Source organism: Rhyacophila brunnea, unplaced genomic scaffold, assembly GCF_057557595.1.
Source record: "Rhyacophila brunnea isolate RB1 unplaced genomic scaffold, BYU_Rbru_1.0 scaffold_5, whole genome shotgun sequence".
Classification (NCBI taxonomy): Eukaryota; Metazoa; Arthropoda; class Insecta; order Trichoptera; family Rhyacophilidae; genus Rhyacophila; species Rhyacophila brunnea.
This window is the reverse complement of record NW_028233170.1, coordinates 3,933,892-3,947,813: the sequence shown is the minus strand read 5'-3', so window position 1 is coordinate 3,947,813 and position 13,922 is coordinate 3,933,892. Positions and strand designations below refer to the sequence as shown.

The 13,922-nt window shown below is 31.2% G+C and overlaps 1 protein-coding gene across 1 annotated transcript in view; it reads left to right on the top strand.

The window, feature by feature from the left end:
- LOC147065919 (zonadhesin-like) overlaps positions 1–13,922 on the top strand; it is a 42,280-nt gene that overhangs the window by 11,339 nt on the left and 17,019 nt on the right. The window lies entirely within an intron of this gene.

Sequence of the window (13,922 nt, the reverse complement as noted above, 5' to 3'; positions counted from 1 at the left end):
AGCCTTTCTGGTTCTCTAATATTCATAGATCTACTGGTTCTGGGATCTACTATTTCTGGCAGTAGACAATTCATATAAAAGTGATATATCTTTTTTTCAATCTTTTCAATCCAAAATGTCTCGTCTTTTTTGATTAATTCTATTTTAACAGGAAAATTATGTCCCGTCCAAACTCCAAATAAACAGACATCTTTCTTAGTAATATGAAGCTGCCCCTGAATCTGGAAGTACCAATCGTGATTTTTATCTATTACCATATTCCTGTCTTTATCTACTTTCCAAAATTTAATTTTTTTCTGTACAATAGCTTCATCTGCACTTATTCCAGCAGCTGAGAAAGGACATTTTATTTCAATAATTGTATCATCATCGCTGATGCCATCTGGCGTTGCACCGATAAAATCATACACATCATCGATAAACAATCCACATCTCTCAATCTTAATCCGTTCTTGTACACTAAGCTGTTGTAAAGCTATTGATTCATTTTCTTTACCATATTTTACCGCTTTCACGTTGGCTAATGATTGGCTATATAATAAACGTTTTACCAAAGGCCCAAATTTTGTATTTTCTCGCCGCTTACACACCTTACCAAAAACAGAGGCAGTAAGAAGGTTTCGTCGCCTTTCTAGCCATTCTGCACATTCAGATTGTAATACGGTGCGTCTTTCTATATCCCTCCTCTCATAGTTTGTCAGTTTGAGTTTTTTCAAAAAAGTTTCTTTTAACAATTGATATTGATTTTTGTCCATATCAGGTTTTTGGCAACTCTCTCCATAATCTGGATTAGATAAAGGAACAGTATGTATTGGTTTTCGCCAAGATTTTCCTATTTTTTTTTTATTTATTTTCAACCTTCTTGATTCTAAGCGATTTATGAAGGCTTTTGGGCTATTTTTATAAACTTGTTTTTGAATTGTGCAATGTAACTTATTTGTATTAAATGCGATTACCGCCGCTGCACATCGTCCCATGTACGATTGTCTTTGAGAGTAGTTAATTCTCTTGCCGCCTACAAATTTTGCAATCATGTTATTAAAAGATTCTGAAATATTAGTAGAAAAATTATAAATTAAACTTTTTGAATTTAGCACCAAACGAGAATTATATATCATTAATTGAGAAAATAGACTGCATTCTTTTAATGCTGGTACATAATTTACATCAAGCATGTCCTCTGTATTTGGTTCATTTGTACAAAAATATGGTAGACAAGAAGTATGGTCTCCAAAAACATGGTGCGGTCCATTAAATAAATCTTTTTTCAGAGCGATAACCTTTTCTTCGAAAGTACTATCTTGTAGTTTTCTATACTTGATTGCACCTATGACGGCTTTCCGCAGACGTCTTTTTCTTGACGCAATGATTTTTCTTACATTCAAGGGATATCTTGTGTCTTTGGTTAATGCCTCTATTTTGCCACAATAATTTCTAATTAAATGGTTTTTACATTCAACTTTCTCGACAGTTACATTCGGATAAGGGTGACAATCAAGAATTTTTTTGTATGTGCTGGAATCTCCATCAGCAATCAATTTTGAATAAATCAATCCATGTGTATTAATAGATTCTTTAAAGCCTTCTAATATTGCTGTAGATTCCATTCCACCTGACGGACCGGTATAATTTAAAAAGCATTTATGTTGTTGAGCAGGGATATTTTTATTTTTAGCTTTGGCGCACAAATCGCAATATTTATTTTTCACTGACATGTACAAAATCTTTCCGGTTCTTTGACCAATGATCGTGGCAGCGCCAGATGCTGCGGAATAATTGCATCTGTATGAACGTTTCGACCAACAGCCGTCTGCAACAACTGATATCATGGGAATACCAGAAGAATCGACGTCACCATTTTCGATTGCAAGTTGTCGCTCTTCTTTCGCAGCGTTTTCCATACTCTTATTTTTGGTTTCTTCAAACCACTCGTACACCTTCTGTTGACTCTTTCTGTATGTTCTTGCTGTAATCGATGGTACGTCAATTGCTGAACACATTTCTTCCAGATTTGAAAATCCACTGCCGATACTGATTATACTGGATACAAATGCGTCACACAGATTCATTTTGTTTTTGTTCATTTCAGTGGTATATAATTTTAATTTTTTACCACAAAGTTTACATTGAATAAAAAATGTACTACTAAAGTTATCCCGATTTTCCCCAAAAATTTCTAAATGTGATAAATTACAATTAAATGGAGAATCATGGTGGCTAATTAATTGAAGTTGTTGGAAAAAATATGAAAAGTCTATAATTCTACGGCCTTCTACACGGAATTTAGGGCTTGAATCTTCAATTTCATTTTCTATAATAAATTCTTCGTGTTCGTGTTCAAATGTGGGATGAAATTCTGGTTCAGGTAGTATGCTTTGAGGATTTCCATGCTCAGGCATAGTCTTCGGCAATATATCAATACTATAATACATTCAAAAATATTAGTTTAGTAGATAGTTAACAGAAAACAAAATGTATAGCTGCTATTAATTATTGTACCAGATTATAATTTTTGTCACAGACACACTAATTTCGAATAAGACATGGCACAAACATAATATAAAAATAATATAAGTACAAATGATCATTATACTTAATTGTGTGTATTAATAAGTAATACGCAAAACTTCCTTTTGCAAGATAAATAAATATTATGAACCAAAATTTTCTGTGAAATGTGGTTTTTTCAACTATGTATAATTATGTCAAATTATAAAATAATAATTTCAAACCTTTGTGTTTTTAATGAATTAATATTTCCATCTTTTCTCCTACGTCTTTTTTTGGAACTTCCAGCCATCGGATAGTGAGTTCGTGGCATTTTTTGTAAGTACAATCGATATAAATAATTGTGATAATATTGTTAGGTACCTATGTCAAAAACAGAGGATGAAAATTTCGCATTCCCGCTGAAATAAATGACGTTCATAGTATTGCCAGGCTAAACTTTCGAAATTAAAGTTAGTTTTTAAAAAAAAAATTACATTGGAAAATATTATGTAAGTACAGGCATCCATTATTATGTTATTTGATGAAAGTATTCTTTAAAATCATCTGTATTATTATAATCTCGCAAATTCATAATTTAGTAAAAGTTAAATTTTCTGTAATATAAACATCAGTAGGTACCTAACCTATGTTGATTCATAATTTTGGCTAAGTAAAAAATATAGATATTTTTACTTCGCGATGTGTTTGGGGTGTTCTAAATTATGTAAGTATGTTTAATAACAAATGTGAAATTCGTAAAACCTCATGTGTATTATTTATTAAATAAAAATAGTAAAACTAATAGTAGATACAAATGGTGAAAAACTTCATTCTCTTATTTACTAAAATATCAATTCAATAATATTTTAGTAGATATGGCAATACTGGACGACCCGATATATGTCACTGAAATAAAATAAAATCTATCACAATTTATAAAATACATACCTACTACAATCATAATTATTTTGAATGTAGAGGGAGATAGTTATAGAAAGGGACAGAAAACTGATTGCTATGTTGCAATATTAGGCAAAATAGATTGCAACAGTGTTAAAAATTATAATGTATGATTTAGTATGACATAACGTAGAATTGACGCAAATACAAATTTCTTCAGATTTTTTTTTGTTTTGTCCTCAAATGTCAAAATATGTTTTCCTTTTGAATAATATGTTCGAATTTGTGTTTGTTTCGCCTATTTTTGTGTTCAATTTGTAGCATTCACTTTTATAAACATATTTTTGTACAATACTTGTGTGTTGGCGTATTTTTTTGGTCATATAAAGTTAAAATAATACCAGCTAAAGATTCCATACATCATACACCAATTCGCAGGTGGGTCTGGCGGATATCAAGATGGTCGAATATTTCGTGGAAACAGTTGTTTTAAAAAGGTCTCTATTTAGTATTACAAATTTATAACTAACAAGATATTTCATCATTTATTCAATGATTAATGATAAACCTTCTGATACGTAGCTTTATATTATTTCGTATGTCTATAATTGTAGCATATTTAAATAACAAAATGTCCACTCGCTTCCATTAGATTTAGAACCAATAGAAACTGCAAATATTATAATTATACTGAATATATTTTACTACATTATGTTTTATAACATTACAACTATCTATAATAAATCGTTTGAGATAATAATTAAGGGAAAAATTTGTCATCATCACAGCCTATTAATGTCACAAAAATATGGCTTCGTTCTCAATTATCACGTTTCACGGTTTCAAAGAATATTATTTTACGTCATAAAAATACTTTATGTAGTTATCAAATGTTTTACATAAATATTTGACGATGAATAAGCTTCATAATGATATAAATAGTTTTTCTACAAATCTTACGTACTATTCAGGCTTAACCTCTGAAAATACCAGAAAATAGCTGACATGGAACACCTTCCCCCTTAAGAATACACCGTTCTTAATTGAAACAATCGATCAGCTTTCAAAAGCTACACGTGATTGAATGGCAACCTTTCTTTTCGAAGATTTTTTCATTAGCATTTACCTATATAAAATGTTTCTAAGGATTTTCCAACTTATATATTTTAAGAGACAAGAGACTATATAGGAAAATATATAATTTTTAAATTGTAAATATAAATTCTACAACTTTGTTTAGATTTAGTTGACATTAGTCCAACGATTCAAGAAATTTCCTCACTTAGAAGTTGACGTAGTATTTACAATGTGTTTAAAATTGTTTTACTTAGCAAATTTAATGTATTGTAACCATGTCCCCCACATCCTGAAGAGGGCCCCCAGGCAACAATACTTGACGGGCCCCCCAACCTATCGCTAAGGTTAAGGGCAGTGTAATGTTCTATATTAGTGTTTCCCAAATGATATTCCGCGGAACTCCGTATAATTTTTTAATGTGAAAATGAAAATAAAAACAGGCTATATATTCTATCATCTAAATTTTCTATCCATCTTATAGCGCCCCAGGCGACTTTTTTTCTAATAGAGCTTATAAATTTACAGTGTGTTCATCTCACTTAATTAGTTGACCTGCTGCTTCGGGCCCCTCCTAAGCCCTGGCCGCAGGCTAGAGCCCTGTCAGCCCCCCCTTTGTGGGGGCCATGATTGTAACCATGAGTTAATTTATTCTGAAAACATAATATCGTTTCAATGAGGAAGATTATCTCTTAGCAAAGAAATATTTAACTTTATAATTACTTAGTTCTTGAATGGAGTAGATTATTAAAAGTTTGTTTATTTATCCAGAAAAAACCCCAGAAAGAGGTAAATCCCCGCTAGTTTTTGTTAAACATCAATTTATTTGGATGAATTAATCACACCATGATTTTGTGTAGGTAAATTAAAATCTTGTTTTATACGTGTCGTTACTTATTGATTGATTACACTTACTTAATAATTAGTAATAATATATGCAAATTGTTAAACTTAATCATATTTATAATATCAATTAATTATGATTTAAGATAATATATTGGTACTAGCGCATCTATTCTATACACAAGGCTGCTATCTATGCTGCTGCTATGAGGGTAGTTTATCATATTTATGTATTGAGGCGATTAATTGTTACAATAAGTTAACCGTCTAAACTGTCAATAAGTTCTATGTTTCAACAGCATCTTTCTTGGCAGTGTAAACTTTTAGAGTGAGATAGACAGTTTTGACGGTTTAGACGGCTAATTTATTTAACAATTACAATTATAAAACTTCAATACATAAATATTATAAACTACCCTCGCTAGCCGCCGATAGCATCCTTGTGTATATAATAGATTTCCAGCGCCGGTTCTATCTTATGTGACGACGGGTATCAACCCTACTAAGACTATAGAAAAATAAAAGTGGAATAAAAAAATATCTCGTTGTAACGATTTAGTACTCATTTTCACATAAGTATATTATCTTCTTCGGCCATGTCAGCCATGATCTGGAGCATATGGACACCACAAAGCGTCTACGAGAATCCATGTCGCTTGTCAGTTTTTTTGCGTCATTCCAGGTCATACCAGTATCCTGTATCGTGTTTATATACTATTATATTATATCTATGGAAGTATATCGTAATATTACCAACACAGAAAAATCTCAAAACTTTTAATTACCAAGAACTCTGTAAAGTCATTGCCCTTTACATCGTGTGGTTGGTATTTAACGGTGTTCCTGGGCACAATTTCACTCGTAGAACGTAGTCAAGCCAGGCCCAACATACCATCTTGATCTTTTGTGTAATAGGAGGTTACGTGGTTCGGTCTTACATCTCCTTGTTTCTGGCATTAACAAAAAACTATTTTTTTTTGATTTACTTAATTCATTGTGAATGAGAATATCATTTATATTGTTATGTATGTTATTTCAATAATATATTTATTAATTTTAGGTTTTTTACAAAAAAGCTTGTTTTTATCTAAGAATAAAATTTGTGTCTGTATATTAATTATACATTCATGATATTTTATTTTCTATATGATATTTCCTAATGAATTGTTTCTCTGTCAATTATCAATGTAATTATCGATATTTTTGTAATATATGTTTAATGATAAATTTAAATTAAATATTACTATGTATATTCTAATGGATTCAAGCTCTGTACTATTCCATTTTAGTCGTTTTTTTGCGACCCGGGTTTCGCCTTTTGGCATCTTCAGGCGCCGTGTACAATTTGTATATTGTATTTTTTGTGACCTTTGACTTGATAGGTAGGTAATGGAGTTTTTACCTACTTTATTGTATTGATTTATTATATAAGCTAGAGTAAAGAGTGTTCGTCGCCAGTGTGTGTTTACCTTTGGTGAGTGTACACGGCGCCTGAAGATGCCGAAAGGCGAAACCCGGGTCGCAAAAAACTACTTTAATGGAATAGTACAGAGCTTGAATCCATTAGAATTTAAATTCAAATTCCATCAAGTACCTTCAGTCGATAGTATTAATATTACTATGTATGTTAATGTTTTAATTGCATCGAGCTTTTTCCTCATTAAAAGCTCACGTTAAATTTTTAATAATTTGGAAAACCAATAAACCGCCAATGAAATGATTGTAAGATAGTAAAAAACTTCTGATATATTTGCGCGAGTTCTAAATCGGGAAAATCTCGTCATTCATTCTGTCAAGATATTAAATTCATATTAATAATCACTCGTAAACTCTTAAAAAGGCTATAATTTACGTATAATTAAGCGCCATCTCTATGTGTATTAGAATGCCTACGAAAAGCAATTCATATTAATTTATGATGTACACTCGACGCGGGAATTCCTTGCGATTCGTGGAAATCCCAAAATCGATAGCTTTTGAATCCGGTAGCGGTAAAAAATAATATTCGGACGTGTTTATGATATTATTATTTATTCACTTAACCGCGAGTCTTTGTTTTCAACCGAGTATTTTTAATTACAACTTGCGCCAACATTTTTGAAATTCCGTAATGTAATCCGATACGACGCCATAATAATTAATTAAATGTAAATCGACAGCCCCATGCTGATATCCTTGTTTCTATTGGTAAAAATGTGTATTAATTATCCTATTTAAAATGTTTTACAATAAAAATAATCGTTTGCCAATTATTTTCACATAATAGAATTATAATTAAAGATATTTATAATATTACTTCCATAATTTTATATTAACCAGGATATAAACTTCAGTAAGGCAGGCAAAAACTGTTGTTAGTAGGTACATTGTGAAATTAATATTTTAACTTCGTTAATTATTATTAAATTAGTTTTATGTTTAATACAAAAAATCTTGGAGTGATCCCTGACGTCGGTTAGTAATTAGAGTAATACCTACTTTGATTTAAAATACAAAAGCCGATCGGCAATAATAGCTCAATTTGGAAAGCCCTTCAGAGAGTGTTAAAATCCATTAGTTAAAATAAGTCGCAATTAAGTATGGCGCCTTTTGCAAATTGGGCTATGTTTGTGGGCGCGAAACCCGAGAGATGCAGATTCGATTCCTGGGGGGGTGTCTGACATTTTCAAAAAGATTTTTCTATTGGTTATAATATATTTTCTCAGAAGTGTTTTCAAAATTATGTATGTTAAGTTTTATTGCTTGTAAGATCTCGTGTCTTCACACTTTTTTATATAAATACTTCTGAAACTTTTAAGGTAAAGACAAACGAGACCTGCGTTTCTATTTTATATACAAGACTGCTATCAGCAGCTATCGAGGGTAGTTTTTCATAATATTTTTGAATCGAAGTATTATAGCCGTCTAAAAACTGTCAAAACTGTATATCTCGCTCTCAAATTTACCACAGCCAAAAGAGGTGCTGTTAAAACATAGCACTTGTAACAATTACTACAAACTTATTGTAATTTCTACAATAAGTGTTAATATTTCGATACAAAGAATGAAAAACTACCCTCAATAGCGGCCGATAGCAGTATTGTGTATAGGTTGCGCAGAAGTATTTAAAATGTATCGAAGCGTTGGAGGTTTTGTTGGCGGTCAAACACACAAACATTCTATTATCAGTAAACTTCCCATTCGAGATAGACTCCCCTCGGTTTACTTGCACTGGACTCTTAAACTTGTTAATCATTTAGCCAAAGTCAGCAGACAGGATTATAACAAGTAAAAACTGATGATATACGGTTAGGTCGAAGGTCGGAGAAAACGAGAAAGCACTCTCTCCAGATGATCAAACCAAATCAAAATAATAGAAATATTGCTATTTCGCCTTGTCAGTCCTTTACCATGTGAATTTATCTTTTACCACCCTTAAAACATGAGGGTGGGTAAATCACGGTGACAAAAATATACATCTATAATATCCTTATATTTTGTGACCTAGTTACCACTTTTATATTAAACTGATTGAACTAACGTTATCTGCGTATTGTTTTAAATGTCAGTTGATGTGAATACTCTTTATTGCTTAATAAAGACTTTAATAAATTGCTCATAGCATACATATTGTTATGTTTCTTATATTTTAATCTAAATTTCTCAAGACGTGTGTATCCGCAAGGATAAGTGATTTTTTTTAAAACATAATGTACACTAACAATCGTTTGATCGAAAATAACAATATTATTGAATCAAATAGCAAACAAATAATAATTATATCTGTCAACAATATAGGAAATTCATTGCGCGATATTCTAGGAAAATTAACCGGCAAATAACCACTACGACAAGACGATCAATTAACTTGTGTTGACATAGTAAACAGTTTTATCCTTCCGATTAAAAAAAACATTCGATGTACTATCAAAGGCTACCGCAATCCTTCATAGTATTTATTACCGTGGTGCATATCTTTCATACAACGAACGATAACTCAGTTTAATTAATTTAGATACAATATAGATAGCTATTAAGTACATTCATATTATGCATAATTTTATTTTTAACTTAGCGATTATTTTTTTCTATTTGTAATTAAATTGACAACAGTACTGCTTAAGGTCACGGTAACCTCTAGTCTCATTAAGAAAATTCTGGCATTCTGGTACCTCTGAAGACTTCTTTCAATATGGGAAACCAACTACATATTATAAACTTTCCTTTACGTTAACAACTACAGACAATTATTTGATTCAGCCGCTAGTCTAAATGGTCGCTCCAGCAAGTATTTTAGAACTCTAACATAATAAAAAAAACAGTGGTAAAAATTATATGATGATATTGTATTCTATGCATTTAGTATAAAATAACACTTTTAACAGAGTTCCCGTCAGGTGTGTTAATTAGATAATCACTCGAGTTATTATGTTATTGTAATGATTCGCATTTTAGATAACTTTTAATAACCGTTTTGCATATAGAATACGTTTGTAATATATTGGGGTTATCTTTAATTGCAGTTATGGTGTTAGATAGTTTGATTAAGCCTGCAGATATGTAGGTTAAACATAGCTGATCGTCTTACCCCCGTTTCAGACGGAACACCGGTGTCGTGCTCGTATATAATAAGGAGGCCTTTGTATTCTAATAAAGGGGCCTTTTTATTATGTTTATGAACGCCCAGAGCTAATGAGTCGAGGCATAATTTCGCGATATAAATTATAACATAAAACTGGCTGGGGTCATAAAAACATGTGTATCGGCGGCTTGAGAATGTAGCGGCCGACGGAAAAGTGTACCGGACACGCTTTGACTCATTAGCTCGGGGTTTTCATAAACATAATACAAAGGCCCTTTTATTCGAATACAAAGGCCTCCTTATTATATACGAGCGCGACACCGGTGTCCCGTCTGAAACGGGCCTTAGTGTTGCACGATTCTCACTACCTACGTAAATAATTCTATCCGATTTATATAAAAGTTCCTATTCTTTAATATCTACCATAATTTTCGGGCTATTGACATTGACTGACGTTTCAGACCATAATCCCATCATCATATAACTAATATTCTCTAAGTGATAAGTGAATATAGAAGTTAAATTAATAAACAATTCCGGGTCACATCTAATTCTTTGTTTAATTTAAAATTATTGCGCATCTATAAGTAATATTATAAATCCTCGAAAATAAACCAGCCTCCCTCATGATTTGTACATATAGATTTAAATATTTTAATTTACTAATACGCTTAAATAATGTGGGTATCAGTATATTTAGACAGGTTAAAAAATGTTTGCAGAAGTTATAAAAAAAATTATAGTAGATGGTATTTTTTTTATAACACTTCATTATACAATAACTAAAAATATGTTTTGTTACTTTTATTTGAATGGATTAATACAAAAATCGTTTTTAGTTCATAATCAATAATAATGGCGTAACGCATACGAGTAAACTACGAAAACGTACCTATTTCATTTTTAATGTTTACTTTTTCGGGTTTCATGCTTAACCTATCGTTGAGGTTTTTTTCACAAATCGTAGAAGCGTAGAGCCGTAGAGCGTATACCCAGCGACGTAGGCTATTATTACTGCACTAAATTACTTTTTCAAAACACCGCGATCACACAGTAAATAACTATACTTGTACTTACGCCATTAATAAGCCATTAATCCAGTGCAATCAATGTTAGCATACGTTCGGCACCCCGACAAAACCGCCAGGACATTGCCGCCCAGACATTGCCACCAAACCAAATCCGCCAATACCAGTGCTCGTCAATACCGCCCGGACAAATCCGCCTGGACAAAACCGACCGCAAAAAATACAAAAATATATAAAACAAGTGCTTTTTGGTTTTTCGAATTTTGTATCGATAGAAAATTGCATAATTGCGATAATCAGTGTAGTTAGAGATTTAATCCGTTGCAATTATTGTTAATAGAGTAATAACTTAAGATCATCAGCTTTTAACACTCAGTACTAAAAACAAAAAGAAGTCGCCGATAATACGTGTTTAAGCCGATGCAGCTGCATAGCTTATACCTGAGTTCCCTAATGGAATATCTGGAATAACTACTATTTTTTTTATATCTTTATTTTTATATATCTTTATTCGTATGTTTTTTATTTGTGTATCTAAAATATATTATTATGTAAAAATAAAAATTGTCTCATTTCTAAATTATTTTGGCGGCAGAGTCCGGGTGGTTTTGTCGGGACCCCCGTATGTTCATATAGGTTTTTTTAATGTTTCGCAATTTCTGGTCTCTGTTATGATTTTTATGAATAGTGAATTAGCTCTGTGATAAATTGTAATTAGGTACAAAAACCATATAAGATGGGATAGTTTACAGTAATGATAAGAATTCCGTGCTCAGTTGCCATAGTAAGGTCGTATTACGACGATGATATTAATGAAGATTATAAAAATTAAGAACAAAAATAATAAGTAGTTTCAGTTGTAACACATTCATTTTCTTAGTTTACAAACAATAATTTAATGCCACTAACGCAGAGAAAATTGCTTTGTATATAGTTACAAATAATAAAATACTAAAAAAATAGAATTGATATCATGTTTGTAAAACATAAAGTTTGTATTATTCGTTCAATATGTTTGCGTTGAATATATTATTTTCCTTATTTATTTAACCGTGGGTCAAACACGTCTGAACTTTAATGCTTGCCTGCGTCACTTCTTATCACAGACTATTAATACGGCGTTGAAAGGTTCCAAAGTGAAACGTAAACAGCTTGTAACTAAATACCTATCGAGTTATTGCTTGTAAGTAAGTATTATCTATGTACACTTAATTTGTCAGAGCAGTGTCAAGGAAAACGTCTAGTTAAACCTTATTGTTTGCCAACCGGATTCATTTTCTGTTATAAGTAGTATATACCAGTGGCAAAGACTTGTGACTAACCAATCATTTAACATTATTATATCGGCTTTTAAAATAACTCTTTATTAACGACAATTTTAAAATACAGTTTACACGTGCTGCAAATAATGTCATTTATTCTTCAGTATTAAAACAGGCATAGCTAACTGCGTCTATATATTTAAAATGGCGACAAATCCTTCAATAATTTAAAAAAAATGTTTAAAAAAAAAAGCGGTATACGCTGGTGACTAGTAAATATAATTGTCCGCTTTATGTTTATTTCGTCACCTCAATACTACAACTAGATAACTTGATTTTCACTGTTTTTGAATTAGCTATTGAATACGATTCTACATTTCTTTCTCTACAAAATGATAAAACTATGTAAGTCAGAAGTTAATGGGAACTGTATTAATTTTGTGAACATTATTTAATTGTTCCCAATTAGACAAGCACACTTTTCCATTTTTATTTCAAAGAATAATTTTAGCCTAGATTTATAATACCTAATCAAGTACTTAAAGTTTAAATTTCATTTTCCCAACAATGACCAAATCTGAGTTATCTAGTTGTAGTATTGAGGTTACAATTTATTTTAGTCCATCTACTAGTAATTTAGGTTATGTTATATCACATTATACATATTTATTAATTTGAAAAGTATATCGTCCTATATGTTTTATGACTTTTTAGAATCAGTACTAACCCACATAGTTTCATTATAAATGGCGGCATTTCACGGTAATTTAATTAGTACATATTCACATAGCATAATAGGTACTATTTGTCAGTTGTGTATATACCATAATTAAGTATCTTTAAATCATAGTTATGTATTAGTCATGACGCCACCGTTTTAAAGATATTTGTATCATCGAAGGGCAATTATACCTCTATGTCAACTAACAATAAAAATTTGAATATAATTTTAATCTAGTTTGGTAATTAAACAGATTGGAAATGAATTTACAATATTACACACGACATTATCAATTTTTTCTGCCTTCTTATTTTCCATTTACTCATCAATGTCTCAGTACTGCACTTAGAGCCAGAAACTTTTCATGATCCGACGGGTCTAGGACGATTTGGCACCGGGACAACTGGACGCCACTCAACTCGAAAATAAATAGACGTTAGGTACTTATAGGTACTTTAAAAAAATATATTTAATATTATGATTTAATAGTTGGTGAGAATTTAAATATGCACACGTAAATAATGATTTAATCGTGAATATGTTTAAGTCACAACGAAAAAAAAGTTTTTTTATTTTTATATAAAGCCTTATGCATGGTAATTTTCAATCCGCAATAAAAAACATTATGTTCAGAGTAAAATGAATTAAAACTACTAAGTAGTAGATAGAAACTGATTAAAATTCTTCGTCTACGTTCTGTATACGTGTCTACGATAGTGCTGCGTCCAATTGTCCTGGCGTCCAGTTGTCCCATTCCCTGGTCCGATGCTACAGATTTTAATGTGAAAATAGATAAATCTTATAAATTTTAATTTACGTTATATCTGTTATTATATTCATATTATACCACGGATTTTTTATTTGTTAAAAACAAGATATACACAAGACTGCAAAATTATAATTTTACAAATATATCGTTTAATAAATTATTTCTCCTCAAAACGATTATGACTGGCTGTGTACAATTTTACTCCAACGCATGTTTTTACCAGTGGATAAAATCGGTCACGAATTATCGTTGTTTTGCGATAATAATTATATTT